The sequence below is a fragment of the Dermacentor andersoni genome, chromosome 3, assembly GCF_023375885.2.
Source record: "Dermacentor andersoni chromosome 3, qqDerAnde1_hic_scaffold, whole genome shotgun sequence".
Taxonomy (NCBI): Eukaryota; Metazoa; Arthropoda; class Arachnida; order Ixodida; family Ixodidae; genus Dermacentor; species Dermacentor andersoni.
Window position 1 is genome coordinate 191,756,625 of NC_092816.1, and position 16,523 is coordinate 191,773,147.

The following is a 16,523-nucleotide window of genomic DNA, read 5'->3' on the forward strand; positions in this document are numbered from 1 at the left end:
CGATGTTAATTAAGGAACTGTTAAGATAGTCATTTGAGGCCCTCGAACCCACGCCTTTGCTAATGAAGACGGTGCTAATTAATGCGCAGTTAATTAAGATCTTGCAATTAAATCACTAGCACCCGGTACCTTGGGTGGGAATCGAACCCATGACCTTTGTTGTTAAATGTTATGGTAATTAAGGCGTATTTAATTAATATATTGTTAATGAAAGCACTCGAACCCATGATCTTGTGTGGGAGTCATGGCCACGAACTTTGTCGTTAATGAAGGCGACGCTAATTAACGTACAGTTAATTGATATATAGTTAATGAAAGCACTCGGACCCTTGACTATTGGTGGGAGTCGAACCCATGACCATTGGTGTTAATGAAGACAATGTTAATTAAGGTGCCGTTAATTAGTATACATTTAATTAGGACACTCGGACCCTTGGCCTTTGGTGGAAGTGGTTCAGATTCATCGTTGGGGGCAGCCTAAGAGACAAAAATGAAGAAAACGATATAACACAGCGTGAGCGTCGAGTACTCTGGCAACGATTCCGATTTATCAGGGCTATTCACAAAACAGCGACATTTTCTTTTCTTTTTAAAGAGCACTGTGACATCGTGTTAGCCAGTTATCACATTTGGTAAACAGTGCAAACCTATAGCGTATGCCTTGTTCTGCGCAGTTTCATTTCTCGGCTGTGTTACTTGTCTTTAAGTGGCAAACCGACAATTGTGCAGATTGACATGATCATGACACGGAAAACTGCGTGTAAGCGGCAGCGTCTATTTGCTGGGACGCACTGTAGTACTTGGTTGCAAGCACGTCATACGCCAGCGCAAATTTCTAGCATATGCCACACAGGACAAATGCACGCTGCCGATACATGTGGGTTTTTCGAGGAATCATCGTGGGTAGCACGATACACATAGAAGGCACGAGCGACAGGAGTGGAACCCGCGCACAATAAACACACTAACACGAAAGCAACGACAGGGGTGTATGCTGTGCCACACGAGCAGATTTGATTCTTTCCATCCGACGCTGTTGCAACGGGCACTGAAAGATCGCACACTGCACATGTGTCCCTCGGAGATCGCGTCAACGATGTCTGAGGCTATACAGTTAATGTTAACGACAGCAGGAAGTTTTTTTAAAATGAAGTGACGGCGCAGGTAGCACGGGGAGGAGCGAAATGCGTAATTCAAGGGTTTTAAGAGAGGTAACCGAAATGCAAATCATTTGAATAACGTCACAGCAACGGCTTTCTATAGGGGTAACATTTTCAGATCTCGAAGGCCATGCTTTTGCTGGCTGCAGATAGCAGAAGCGATTAAAATTGAAAATGCGTTATAGAATTCCTATCTATGCCAAGCTATAGCTTACAATATAGACTCATCTGTGGTTCTGTTTGTCTTGCAAGAGCTATGTGCAATTAGGCAGCCGCACAAATCCTTAGATGACGCTGGCCGAGGCACTGGCTGCCCCCAAGCGGCCTGTTGGTGGCGCCACTCACCGCTCCGTTTTCAATCCAATCCAATCAGTCTCTCGCTCTGTTTACCAGTCGGTCGGGCGTGTGAGCTGCAGCGATGTGCTTGTTTCATCGCGTGTTTTTGTGTTTGGTGTAACGAAATGTGACTCAGTTCGCCTGCGCATAAGTGCCACAGATAGCTTGCGTCTCGCTGCAAACACGCCGTATGCGTGGCGCGCCAGCCAAATGTGGACCAACGATGTTCATGCCGTGGAGTGCGCTCCCGTTGTCTCTGGTCGTCGTGGAAAGTTGGGTGGACGTCGCAAAGAAATAATGCGTATTGTTAGCGTGCCACTGCTCGTCCACTATGCACCGGCATGTCTGCTGGGAGTAACATCGAAGCACCGGCAACTTGGAGGGCGCTTTTCGACCGCGTCGGGCCATTCAAAAGGTGAGTAACCGTGCTTCCTAACTACACACGTGTTGTGCGTGCTTCTCGTGTGGGCATAGGGTGCCATGCCAACGTAGGAAACAGAACTCCCACGACAACAGTGAAACCTATGCCGATGCTTCCTGGGTGTCAGTTTAGTTGCGCGAATTTATCGCCATAATGGGGAATTTGAAAATCTTGATAAGGGTTTTCTCCTGATGAGAACGATTACGTTCGGAAATAATCGTGTTCATCATGCGCGCTTGTGCGTGAGCTTCCGCTTTTCTGCTGAAGTCAACTGATAACGACTCATCTACCTCTTGACCGATTCTTACTGCAATGACGTTTCCTCGCTTGTAAATGATTCGACGTTGTAGATAATCTCTGCTTACAAGGTTTTCGGTTTACGAGCAGCATTGGGGGAAAAAATTTAAGCAATCACAGCGTGCTACTGGTACAGGTTTGTTTTGAAGGGGTGTTGCCGTAACTTTGACGTAACTACACATTACAAGGGACAGTTACTTAATGTCATGAAAGAAACTCTAGAATTGTTATGTAAACGCATGTTCATGTAATGCGCTGCTGCTGCTGCGTGTGAAATTTTGCTTTGTTGAAGGGGTCCGTGTTATCGTGACATTCATCAGTGACTTCCACGTGCTCTGTGCCACCCTGCTACAGTGCAGGCATTCTTTTGGTGGCTGTTTTTACATGCGCCTTGCATGTGTTCACAATGTGATAGTCTTATTGTGCCAGAGCTATAAGTTAACACGGAACTCTCTTTGTAGTGGCGAAGCCGTGACCCACGACAGTGTCCACATAACCCGTGGCCATGGCTGCAGCAGCACGGCGTGTCATCTGGATGGACATGTCAGGTATGCTTCTAGTGTACGTGTTCACAAAAGTAGGATCTCGGTATCATTAGTGGATAAGCGTGTTAACAGATGTTAACGACAGCAGGAAGTTATTTAAAATTAAGTGACGGCGCAGGTAGCACGAGGAGGAGCGAAATGCGTAATTCACGGGTTTTAAGAGAGGTAACCAAAGTGCAAATCGTTCGAATAACGTCACGCTGGACATATTACCTAATGAATCTTGCTAAATAGGCTAAATATATGTAACTTTATTCCACTTGCTGCTTATTTGTGTTTGTGGACATTATGCATACATTATCTTGTTCTGTTAAAACTAGACCTCGCATCCCGTACAAAAAAAAATTATTGAGAAGGCATTGAATTATTATTGGTCAATGTTGAGTTTTTCATTGAGGAATTGTGGAAATTTTGTTGGAGAATTGTTGGGCTGACTGTTGAGTGGTCTTGAATATTGGCCACTGAAATTTAATTGAAACGCAATTGGGTGTCTCAATGTTGAACAATTGTTAAGTTCTATTGCGCTTAGACGGCTCGTTGTGTTCATTTTGTTGAACGGTTGTTGGGTTACCATTGATGCTGTATTGAACTGACGTTGTGGTAGTTCTGTTGACCTATTGTTGAGTTATTGTTGTCACAACGCTGAAAAGTACATTGTGGCGCAGTTGAGATGACTGAGATTTCAGAAGTGGCCCTTGAAATCTGATTGACATTTCCTTTGGCTAGTGGATTTTTATTCATATATTGAAATTGCTTTGCTATTCACACTTGCATGCCCCGGTGCCTGCTCATACCTTCGCAAACACAAACAAAAGCAAAGGAGAGACTGATCAAATTGAAGTACCTTTATTTACACTAAACATGCGTGCCCATGAAACATTATTACAGTACATAAGGCACCACTACATCGAACCTGGAGACATCGGCTAGTACCTACAGCACTATTAACAGTGTAAATACATCTGAAAAAACCTATGCATATGAATTAAATCAAAAAGATCATTCTGGTCTTCCCTTGCGACTTTAAGTTTATGACTAGAAGGCAAAGCGACTCAAAACGCAGGGTTTAAAAATACCCTTTTAACAACCAACTTTGAACACATGAACACTTGAAGCTGCTTGCGTGTGAATAAACACAAGACATCTGAATAGGTTACATTAAAATGTTTCGCACACTAACCCATCACAGGAACAGTTACGGCTGACTGTGAGAAGGCAAAATAACAGACTTGAAACAAATGACTTCACGTAAATATATACAAGCTTTAGCACACGTCTTTCACCGCGATTAAAATTTAATGAAGTACCAAAGTAGACTTGTCTGAGCTTTTTGTCTTCGAGATGTATATATTTTCAGGTTGTCCAATTATTTTATAGAATAAGATCGCTCAACTTAGCTATTAATTGATGAGACATCATTTAGAAAGTTGTTAGGCATGGTGAACACCTGAATCATGTTTCTGACGAGCCAGGTTTGCAACAGTACAATATTTGTATATGTTAAATTGAGGTACAGAAGAGTTTGTTGGTGGTATTTCCTCAATTTAGTGAGCTCATGTTCAGTTAATTTTTCTGGACTTGCACAAAGCTAATTAGAGCACTTTTTGCGGCCTTTTTCACTATACCCAGCAACTAAGTGGTACCTCAATCAATAAAGAGATAAGGCAAGGCTAATACCTTAAACGACCAGAGAAAACAATTATTTAGCACAGAAAATTGGCAGTAACACACGGCTAACACAATTCCAAAGAGCCAAATAAATGGTCACGTGCAATTGCAATATCAAGTACCCCAGAAATCGTCATAAAGGATGGGAAAAGGTTTCAATGACTGGACAGCCAGATTGGTGAGACAGTGAAAATGCAAACAAATGCGTATACAAAAAACCGATGACCTCAATTGCGCAGGTAAAATGTTATTAAAATGCTACCAAAATTTTATTGCATAATATACATAAAAGTTGCATAAAAATTGGGACAAAGCAGTAACAAAGACGGGAGATACAGCACCCGTGTTGAAAAAAAAATTACAAGTGATATACATGCATATTTAAGCTGAAGACAATTTTTTTCTCCAATATATACAAAAAGAACCCTTGCAGTGACGGCATAAAGGAAGGTTCCTGCACCAGGAGAATGCAGCACAGTACAAAGCAGCGTCAGAAGAATCGAAAACTAGAGCTTATTATGTTTAAAAAATACGAATACTTCCATACCTACAGGCATGTGACATGTCATGCCTTTAATTGATGAAATTCATAAATCTCACACAAATGAAGTTACCATCACTCTTATTGGCTTCCTCAGGGGACTCCTTGAAGTTGACTAGAAAAATGTACATCAGTGTTAAAAACAGAGAAGATAAGACCCTATAGCGTTTTTCCTGAAATAAACAGCGCAAATGTTTCATGTACAAATTCTATGGACACTTCTCCAATTCGGTGTATTTATATTTGACAACCACCCAAACAGAGACGAGAAGGATGAATTAAGGTAAGAACAGAGATGAACACTGACTTCACAACTGGCCAACTTCACAAAGAAAAAGCCATGGATGTGCAGCAGAAATAGCCCGGCACAACAAAAAAGGACCGAAAGACATGTCCTGTAGAACAAACATGTGCGTCAAAAACAAAAACACATGAAAACTGAAAGGTGTCCTGTAAGTGATATTAACGAGAAATACTGCAGCAACTCTTTCCCACTAAGGGTCACAGAAATCTTGCTTATGAATTTATCTTCGTGATCAATAAATAATTATTTCGTAAGTCCTCTTGTGTTCTGGTCTTTGTGATGAAACAACCGTTATTCTGCTCTGTACCTCAACACGAGTGGAGTTCCAGAAGCAATATTTCTTGATCACAAACGAAACAAGTGCATAACCAAGTTATCTGTTGCCCTTAGTGGGAAAGACTTGCAGTTCTCAAGTGTATTTCTCGTTGGGCAGTATCGCTCATCGGACAAATATTTCGCTTTTTCGAAAGATTTGTCCGATAGTTCTCGTTTTTCACGCACGTTTGTTCTACATGAGATGGCTTTTTCATATTTTTTTTTTCTTGTCGCTCGTGGCTGTTTCAGCCACGCATACACGGCTCTTTACCTTTGTCAAGTTGACCAGCGTCCATTAATACCTCTGTCTTCAAAAATAAACTTAGTTGAACTTGCGCTCGTGTGTGCTCCTGCCTATTTCGTCGCCCGTCGTCCGCCTCTGTTCGCGTTGCTGTTTCCAGTACGCACGTATCACTTAGTTAGGCTGGTAAACATTCTCGCAAGCAAAAGGAAATACCTCCCCTCAAAAGGTAGCCCATCCTTGACTACTAAAAGCCAGAGCAAATCAAAAGTAAGCCTTCACAGCGTCCATGCGGCAGCTAGTACACCACAGAGCAGCACAAAAAATAGTTCAAAATCCCACTTGATGGACAGTGGCAGCAGAGATGCGAGCTTGCTAGTGAATCAGCCACATATCGACGGGTGTCTCTTGCGCGACGCCAAGCTGCTCTTGACGTAGAACACTTTAGCATCTGGGAATTTGCATGCATGCATAACCTGCGAGAAGGGAATGCGGACAGAAAATGAGATTGCGCGGATTCAGAATCTGCCACACACTGCACATAACTGCGCACAAAATAGAAGTACACACTATACTGGCAAGTAAAAATGTGCGACTCTTTACGAGTGCTGTCTAGAAAAGGAAGAAATGGGTTGCTACGGCAAATGTTTGGTAAGACACGCACAGCGATGTTTCACAGCGGGGAGAAATATTCCCGGCTCTCGCAGAACCAAAGACCACGCGACAGTGCATAGCCGACACCAAGCAGATATCGAATCTTTGGGTAGAAGTCCAGCAGCAGGAATGACCTAAAGATACGCCGAGAGCGATGCGAGCGTGAGCGTGCCTGTACGAGTGAGAACATGCACCGCTTCTTTGAAGCTAGCCGCTCCGTCGTGTCTCCGATCATCCCACGCGATTTGTGTGCAGAACGTCGCGTACACGCCCTTGCGCGTTTTGCGCGGTAGCGTCTTCGCAGTGAGCTAGCTTCATGCACGCGTCATTCTTCACCGCGCAAACGGTGCTCGAGGCGACAACGCGCCGCGTGGCGCTCCTTTCGCTTCTGCAAGCAACGCACATTCGGATCGGTCCAACTCAGAGGCAACAGAGTACGGTGGCATGTTTCGGTTATCGCCAATTAAAATTGTGCAGTGCGCCTTCAACAGAAACGCGCCGCGCTAGATAAAGATGCTTACTGCGGTAGTTTTGGTAGTGATAGGCGATAAGGCGAGCCCGTCGGCAGCTGTGTTTGCCGACGTCGTCACCACACCTCTGTTCATTTGCGCTGTGTATCCGTGTACAGTCACCGCGCGGAAGCTGCGACTTATCGGTTGGCCGTTCTCCGCAAATCCCAAAGAGGCGAAATATATTTTGCAGTGCGCCGCACCATTAGGCGCAACCTAAATCGAGGCGCGCTTAACCGCTACGGCACAAAAGGTGATCACACTAACCGTACGGTATACGATGAGCCACTAAGTATTAAAAAAAAATAATTATGATGTCCTACGTGCGAAACGAACGATCTGATTATGAGGCAGGTCGTAGTTGGGGACTCCGTATTAATTTTGACTTCCTGGAAATTTTTACGTGCATACAATGCACAATGCACGAGCGTTTTTGCATTCCGCTCCTTTAGAATGCGGCCGCTGCAGGGATCGTATCCACGACCTCGAGCCCGAAATTGCCACGGCGGCCACCATAGTTACGAAATGCGTGACCTGCAACACCGCCGTCCGGTAATAGTGTGGTACAAAAGTAGCACAGCTGCACACCTGCTGCACAATTATTTGTCGCGGTTCTACTAAGCTCGTAGTGTCTGCCTCAGTACCTTGAAAGGCAGCGCACCTCTCACGTATCGGAACGCGATAACAAGCGCTTAGACGGCCCACGTGAGCCCCTATGAAAGATGGCGTGGCCACTGTACAAAATTATCACTGCTCAGAGAAACTGATCCTTATGTTGCAATTGTATTCTCTCATACAAATTAAGGAAAGGTCATTAGAGAGGAACAAATGAAGCAATGCAATTTGACGCATGTGGGGCGCCGCTGCGTCTTCGCCTATTATTGTTTCAAGCGAAGTGACGGCGGCAGCGAGCGTTAGTATCGCGCGCTTTCGCTCCGGGGCATACGGTTTGCTCGAAGAAAGTGAACGGTGTGCTTAACATCTCACGCTTGTCAATGTCAAAATAGAAAAAAGGCTACGTGCCCAAGAAAACGAGATTACTTACCTATCTGCAGAAGTTCGGCTGCGGCTGTTTCGGGGTGCCTTCTCTCCAACAGGCATCATGATCTCTGCCGCGCAACGCATCAAAACAGCCAGGATCGCACATCAGTCGAAGACTAGTAGCTAAGTCAGCCAACGACTTCAACGGATAAACGTCCCACTTATCGTCGTTATAGCATTTCACTAAAATGTGCGTCATATTGTCCGAAAAGAAAAAAATACCGTCCTCAAAAAGCACGAGGCATGAACCACCGCACAAGGGATAAACCACCACACAAGGCAACCACGCAACTGAGTCCGAAAGCCGTTCACAGCTTCACTATCGTATGGAGTTATAAAAACATTTGAAACGCAAAATAACCGCACGGAAAAACGACTAATTAATTAGTAATAATTTTTCATCCACTAACCTTCATAAAGTTTCAAGAACAACCTAATTTGTAGCGTAAAGAACAAGTACTACGACCAAAATATGTGGCTACGAATCTAACGGTAACGATGTGTACAGTTGCAAAAGCGCACTCAAAACGAAGCTACAACGGTTGCAACCTGCGTGAGCACACACACACGCACCCGAACGCTTCCTTGACGTTGGTAGCGCCACCTAGAAATAAAAATTACTACTAATTTTATTATTTTTACAAAAGTAACGCTACTAGAATAGTTTATAGCATCTTTGCAGGTGACGAGGTGACAAGTAAGGTGTGATAACAGTCCGTTGCCTGAATTTCTTTCATTTCCCTTTGGTGTTCTATGCAACTGAACATACGGGACCTGTCCTGCAGGCTTGCGAGACGAGAGGATGACAGTTCGGCGAGGCTCAAATAAATCGCATGCTTCTTGCAAGGCCAGAGTCGGGAGCAGCCGCAGACACAGCGATTAGCTGCGATACTGTTGCGGCTGTTTCTGAATCGGAAGCTCTTTGAAGTCAGTGGTTATAGCGGCTGCGCGCTGCGATCTCAAAGCGTGTTCGTTGTTTGATCTCTAGTACCACGGCCGTTGGATAAAAAGAAAGCTATATTTACTTTCCGGACAGAGGGGGACAGAGGGACAGAACTGTTTCCTATGCTGTAGCATATATTTCCCTATTTTCATTTTGCTTATGATGCACACATGTGCTGCTTTTGTCCGTGTAAGAATTCGAAGTCTAGTGTGCCATACATGTCACCGGTCTAAGCACGCATTGTGCATACCATTGTTTAACATTGATATTTACTATTATGTATGTCTTGTTCTCAGAATAACTGCCACTGGCAAGTACACATTTGATGAACTCGAATTTCTTGAAATGCAATAGGAAGGCCAGTATTCATTGTGCTGCAGTTAAGTAGTGAGGTATTTTCTGGTAAGCTTGCTATTTTTTCTATCACTTTCTTCATGATCTTTTCCTTGCAAGCTGCCCCTATTCATGCTGGTAGGCATTGTAGCAATTGTGAGTGTGTCTACTGCAGCAATGTCACAGCTAGTTTGCACACACTACAGGATGCCAACAGATACCCATCACTGTTTTTGTGCATTTCTGAGAATCAGCCGTGTCCACTCGCCGAAACTTGTAGTGTCCATTTGAATTTGCCAATCAGTTCATGCAACTTTTCAGGACAAGACCATAGAACATGACCTTGGCTAACAACTGACTGTTTAAGTTGATGGAAGGATTAATAAAATAGCACTGTATGTGCGCTTGTGTTGTGGACCAGTTAATTTGGGAGGGATGGCAGAAGTTGTAATACAAAGGCATAAAATCATTATAAACGATGTTTGCATAAAAAGGATCAAGTAAATAGGGACATATTAATTTCTATCCCTTGTAATCTACAAAGGACTCCTTTCTTCATGCATTGATAATGGGGGCTGGCTCACACTTATTGTTATTTATGTGGTGTGCCTGACTGATTTCTCTTGCCAATTTTCAGCCATGGGTGAAAACAGATACGCAATCCTAATCCGGCCTGAAGCCCCGTTGGGGATGTGTTTGGCCAAGTCGGACGAGCATACTAGTCTTTTGAGTGAAATATAGTGATCTCATAGGTACACTTCAGGCACCAGCCACCGCGCTATGTACATTTGATCACATGTGAAAGGAATACAGTACAGTGCCTCTGACACGTACTGGACAAATTTGGTGCTGCCTTTACCCAAGCAAGCCTCGCTTGCCTCCTTGCCTTTCTAAATTCAATTTTGAACTGTTGTGCATATGCTGCCTAATTTATTTTTGGTTGAAATATATGTGCATTACAGTCCACAAGTGAATTGACAGAGGCACCCAGGCATTGGACGCTTGCCTAATGATACCCAAAATTTGTCTCGTATCTGTCAGGGTAATATAGGCTATTCTTTTGATCACGTGCAAATTTGGTCAATGTACATCGGGCATTCTAACTAGCCGGTGCCTCAGGATGCTCCTAGGAGAGCACCATAACTCAAAGCACCAGTGTGCTCGTCCCATTTGAGCATGCATCGACACGACAAGCTGTGCACTGGATTTAGATTATCTGTTTTGTTCGCCTATGGCAACCGATTGATGCAACAAAATCAGTGAGGAATACCACATCCAAAAATGGGACATGTGTCAGTCAAGGCTCATTATGGTTGCATGAGAAAGAGGAATACTCTCTAATGACGTGGGATACCAACCACCATGCTTATTTATTAAATTCATTTTATGCAAGCTTATTTATCATGCTTCTACGCATTTGTTTTTGAACTTGTGCGCTCCCTGTGAAAGCAGCGCTCGGGTGTAAACAATGAAAAACCCCAGACGTGGTGTGGTGTATTTCTTGAATGGGATATATGCCATCATACAGGAGGCGAACACATGCATGACATAGTAGGCTTGGAATGTGAGAACTGTGCGGGTAGCTGATGCAAACATTCTATAACGACTGGCACTTGGATGTCTCGGGGATGCATTGGGTTGCCCGTACACAAACACTGCTATGCTTATTTCCATGGCAAATAATTAATTAGATTTTCTAATTTACGCTAGCAATCCAGACACTGCTGTCCTTTGTCAAGTGGAAACCGATATAGCTGAAGTAGTTCACAACATATACTAATGCCAGGGCTGATCCACGTTGTACCTTTCTACAGCCAAGATGTGCGACCACCTGTGACTATTAATGCAATTTCTGCAAGACCGCACACGTCAGCGAACTCGCCGCAATTTCCTTCTTTCCTTCCCTCCTCTCTCTCCCTGTTATCTTTGTTTCCCCATTCCCCCGGTGTAGGGTAGCCAACCGGACGTTATTCTGGTTAACCTCCCTGCCTTCTACTTACCTTTTTTTCCTCCCTTCCTTCCTACAGCCAAGAGCAATTTCCGCTTACTGTAGTTACTGCTGCACCTAAAGGCCACACAGTGGTTCCTGAACAACTTTGTGTGAACCGACACCACATAAATGTTTCGCAGGACTAGCTATAACATCTCCAGATAGTTCTGCAGCAAGTAATACAGCGTGTATTTCCGTGGTCGATTGCCAATTTTTGTTAATTTCTGTCCTTTCTACCATGCAGGGTACATGTGCACTCACTTCAAGACGACGACCCTCCACCTCATGAACAGCCTCTCCTCAATGATAAGTAGCGAGATTAAATGAAAGGAAAATATCACATTCGTAACCAGACTGATATTGTGTTTTCCTTTCATTTAACCTCCTTCTACATTTAAGGAAGCATTGATATGCCCAATAAAAGTTTTTGTTAAATTTCTCTCATTGAGTAATGTCTAACATGCAGCATATGTACGGGTCCATGTACATGTCAAAAGTGCTTAATCTTTGCTGGACATACATACATGCATACAGGCTGCATATATCATGCACCAAAGACAGTCACGTACAGGTAACATCATTAAATAAGGTCTGACTGCTATTGGGACACATGAAAAAATATTACCACACGTGGTTGCCAATTTTGTTGTAGGAGTGCTATGAGCACCAGCAGTGTAATGTAAAAGCTCATTAGAGATTCATTAGGAAGACATGAGAAAGTCACAACTGCTTTGGAGCGCACATTAGGAAAACATTTCATACTCACAAGAACACTCATCAAGAATTCAACAGAAAGACGGTGGCCAATATGTTTTAGAATGACATTAGGAATACATCAGAAAATTCCAAAGACTTTCACCAGAAAGTGTAATGTCTGTGTATCAAAACTCATGAGACTCACGTGAAACTCGGTTAAAGAATAAAAAAGAAAAAAAACACTATGCAATACCCCACCCAAATTTCCTGATCCCCTATTTCTGTTTACCGCAGCAAGCACATGCTTCTTCTACCGTCTTATATCTCGCTTTATAGGTGCGTGTTCTAAGGCATCTCGATCTCGCTTCGACAAGCTTCCCTTTGAGTTATCGTAAATTGTTTCTTTCCTGATTTCGTTTTTTCCTCTTAAGTAGTTACATATGGCAGGTTTCTTTTCCACTGCCGCCACCCATGAGATTATTTCAGCCTCTCTGACTTTCCGCTTGACCTTCTTTGTTGCTGTGCTGTGCCTATGCGGCCCTACAGGCCGCATAGGCAGCGCCGGTGTTGAGAGCGCCGCATATGGGGCAAAATTCAACTAGCGGGTGGTACGCCTCTCCCATCTCTCATTCGCACCGCCTTGATTGCCTATTTCACAGCGCGTGTTTGGGCACGTTTCTTACCACGCGCAGTGTGTGCCTACGTGTGTGCGTGGACGTTTTATTCGAAGGGCGATGTACAGTCTGTTTCACACTTAAGGGAAAACTCGCAGCGCGTTGCATCGCGATGCAGCGAGCGCTTGAGTCAGGCGGCTGCCGCAGCTCGCGCAGGCGGAGGTACTCGAGAGGCGGGTTTTGAACGGCGTCGTCTGCTACGGCCGCACATGCTGGCCGCGTTGTTGGGAAGCGTTCTACTGTCATTTGCAGGGCGCCGATCTCATCGTTACTGCGTGAAATGAGCCTGTATTCTTTACTAAGCGTTGTGCGACGCGCACTGTTATGAATGGCCGGCCCTGGTGGCAACGTGCCAGCTATTTCAGCCCACTGCACGTGCTTCGACCGACCCACGGTGGCGGCGCCCTTCAGAGAACGAGCGAGGACAGCGCTAACCAACCGTGAACTCCCTTTGGAGAACTGCGGACTACGTCCGCTCTGGAATTTAGAGGCGCCGGCTGGGGTCGGGCGTGACCACCTGACTACGGGGACGACAAACAATGGATACCACGACGACTGCGCTGCAAAGGTCGTCGGCCGTCGGAGAGAGCACCGAAACCTGTGCGGCATGTGTGTAAAACTCCTACCCCCTTCTCTCAAAGGCGACCACGAGGACTTTCTACGATGACGTCGAACGGAGTGGTTATAAGCGGCTGTTGTCGGCTGCTAGGGTCGTGCTCGTCCTCGTGCTCGGTGCTCGTCAATGTACTCGTAAGCTGTGTGCTCGTTTGCTGTATGCTTAGTCTTGTGGGCTTCATTTGGGAGTCACGGTAGACTGTGTAAATGTATCCCATGTTCAAATGTAAATACTGCAAATAAACACTGTTCACCTAGTTCCTCCCGAGTTCCTCTCTACGACCTTCAACTCCTTGAAATGGTGGCAGCGGCGAGATCGTTTCCAAATCTTACACCACTGATACGCCTCGAAGCTAAGTTCATCGCTGAAAGGTGCAGGGCAGTCATAGACGACGTACTTATTTTATACATTACTGGAAGGCGACTACATAATCTAACACAATAAGCCGCCGATCCACACTGCTTGTGTTGTGCAAGAACAGCTGGAAGAGCGCGCCGTCACTCTCTTGGAGCGGCGGCCTCAATCCCCGGGCGTCATCATCATTTAGGATGTCTGGGGCTCGTTGAAAGTATCGCTGGCGCACCATCCCCTCTAGCAGTCGCCCGAGGATAGGCTTCGATCCACCATCGTAAGTGACTGAGACGTGCTGCGAATGAACACATCACTGACCAAGTCACTCTACACTTCGCTGCCTTCCAGGATAAGCGCTGTCATCGCTGCTGCTAGGGACATGACGAGATACTGACCTTCGGACCATAACGTGTCAAATTACGCGCCGACAGGCAGGGTCTGTATGGTGCAGTGAATGATTTTCGAGAAAAATCGCTTCCAGCTCATTGTCTCAACCTAAAACATTCCTTTCATCGTATCTGCTTGTTTCATCGTGTTCGAATCCCATAGTTATCATTGAGTGCTTTGTTTTCCTTTCGAGTCAAATAAAGACTGAGCAAGATGCGCGCACACCTTGGTGCGTCTTGTCGCTGCTTATTACGGTAGCACGCACAGTGAAGAAATAGGCGTGCACGCGCTCAGCACCCCGGCCTTTCGAAAGAACAAACGAAGCATGCTGCATAAGAAGTTTGTGGAACTCCATTATCGCCAATGAAGGCTGAGTTTGGCGTCGCACTACGTTTAGTAAAAATATCGGCTCAGTTCCCGCAGTAACGATGAAATCGGTGCACTGCCCCTGACGGTAGCACGCTTCCCGACAATGCGTCCAGCGCGCGCCGCCGTAGCAGACGACGCAGATCACGACTCCGCCCCTTGAGCGTCTGCGCCTGATAGAGCTGCTGCTGCTGCCGCCGCACGACTCCATTGCTTGCCGCATCGCGATGGAAACGTTCCGAGTTTTCCACTAAGTGTGAAACAGACTGTACACGCTTCTATTTGCTTTTAAGAAGATTGGTACGCTTGACAATTATTTTTATGGCTGCAATGCGGCGAAAGGGCAGCGTCTGCTTAGCCATGTAAGTGACGCTGAGCAGGTAATTGTAAACGACATCGTAAGTGCCGCCAGAAAAATCGTCGGCACATACGATGCGTGTTCGCTAAAGTCATTTTTGCAGTTTCTTACAAGGTGTTTGCTACAAATCCGTGTTGTCTCTGATGGCGACAACGGACTTGCATCGGTACTGTGTGGAAATAAACAAAATATATCGCAGCATAGCACAAGTACGACATGCGCACGCAAGTTTAACTAGTACGTCCCCTACAATATAGAATAGAGGCAGCAATGTAAATAGCGTTGCCATTTTAACAGTGCTCAAGAGACGGAAGTTGAAAGTATGAGTAATCATTTCTGCTTCGACAATGCCGGCGTGACCAAGACGCGGGCGTGTATCGTCCAGTAACGCGATCGATCGGTGCAGTGGTGATGCAGCAATGAACTCCGGTCATGTTCAGTGCATCGTGCACATATTCAGTTTTACGGAGCGCGTGAACTTCGGCCACTGCTAGCGCATACAACAGAACAGAGTGGTTTCCATTCTTGGGCAGCGCACACAAACGAAACACGATGAAAGAAGACATGACAAGCTCTGGTCGAGCAACTGAAAATTTTTATATGAATAAAACGATTCTATACCAAGTAATTAAGTTCATGTGGGGTACATATAAAAACCGTCATACACTCCGGAGTCATCAATGAACGAGCTCGCTTCGTTTGCTAGTTGCTTACTTCGTTCGGCGCACCGCAGTAATCTACGTCTGTCGTTTGCTTTTTTTTGTACCATTTTCTTGTGAATCGGCAGAATTTCACTGGTGGCATCAACCCTTTAGTGTTTAGACTCCTGTCGTGACAGTTAACAACACAATGCTAATTTCTGGTCATCCGAAGAGGTGTCATCGCAAACAAGAGAAGTTTCGCGCGCAGCGCGTGCTGATCGCGGGCGCGATCGTGAAGGGAAGCGGCGGCGGAAACCTACACCCGTTGGAGGTGAAATCGTCCCGCCAGGGGAGAAACGAGCGCTGGTGTCTAGAATGAACTAAAGCCCCTTGATAATTTGAAAGTAGCGACACTCTTTGAACTCTGCCGCCGCCGCGTGACCTCCTCGCCTCCTCCTCGCCCCTTGCGCGTTCCCCCGCGGCAACCAGTTTTGCCCCCGTTTTTCTGCACGACAATTGGTCTCCCTGCCGTTGCCCTTGGAAACGCGCGGATCTTGAGTTTTGCTTGTTTTTTTTTGTTCGCGCCATTTTCCTCCTGAGCACGGCTGGCTCGGTGCTTTAGCTCGGCGTAGTGAACGTTGTACGCTGTGTTTCTGGTCTATGTGCTAGCGATATGCCGGGCTGTTTCGCACATACCTGCAGCAAGAATCCTGAAGATGGTTATGCCGTTTTTATGATACCACAACGAAAGCGTGACGGCTAGCGTAGGAAGCAGTGGCTGCATGACATTGGCCTAAAGAACTTTGTTCCGACAAAGAACAGCGTTGTTTTGCGAGCTGAGGAGCTCGTAGCAAAGATTCCGGCCTGCTCACCAGCGTTTTTGTTGCGGTTGTCCTCAGTATGCTGAATATTCTGGGAAGGCTCCATCACTTCGCACGTCGCTAACTGTTGTTATTCAGTCGGAAGTGCAGTATTACTGATTCTGCTTTGCGCCCTAAAAAAATAGTGGCTAGTATACCCGTAGTATTGCAGGTGATGAGCGTTAACTAGTCAAAATTGAGTTTAAGCTTTAAGGCGAAAGCCTTTAGATCTGTTTCAAGGCCGCGTTGTAAACTGAAAGTATCACGTGACCCAAG

The 16,523-nt window shown here is 45.5% G+C and overlaps 1 long non-coding RNA gene across 1 annotated transcript; it reads left to right on the forward strand.

Annotated features, from left to right (window-relative positions):
* The first annotated feature begins 2,679 nt into the window (after positions 1-2,679).
* LOC129382934 (uncharacterized) lies at positions 2,680-11,738 on the forward strand. The gene is made up of 2 exons (XR_008610910.1): positions 2,680-2,762; positions 11,543-11,738. It is a non-coding gene; the product is annotated as an uncharacterized lncRNA (long non-coding RNA).
* The last annotated feature ends 4,785 nt before the right edge of the window (positions 11,739-16,523 follow it).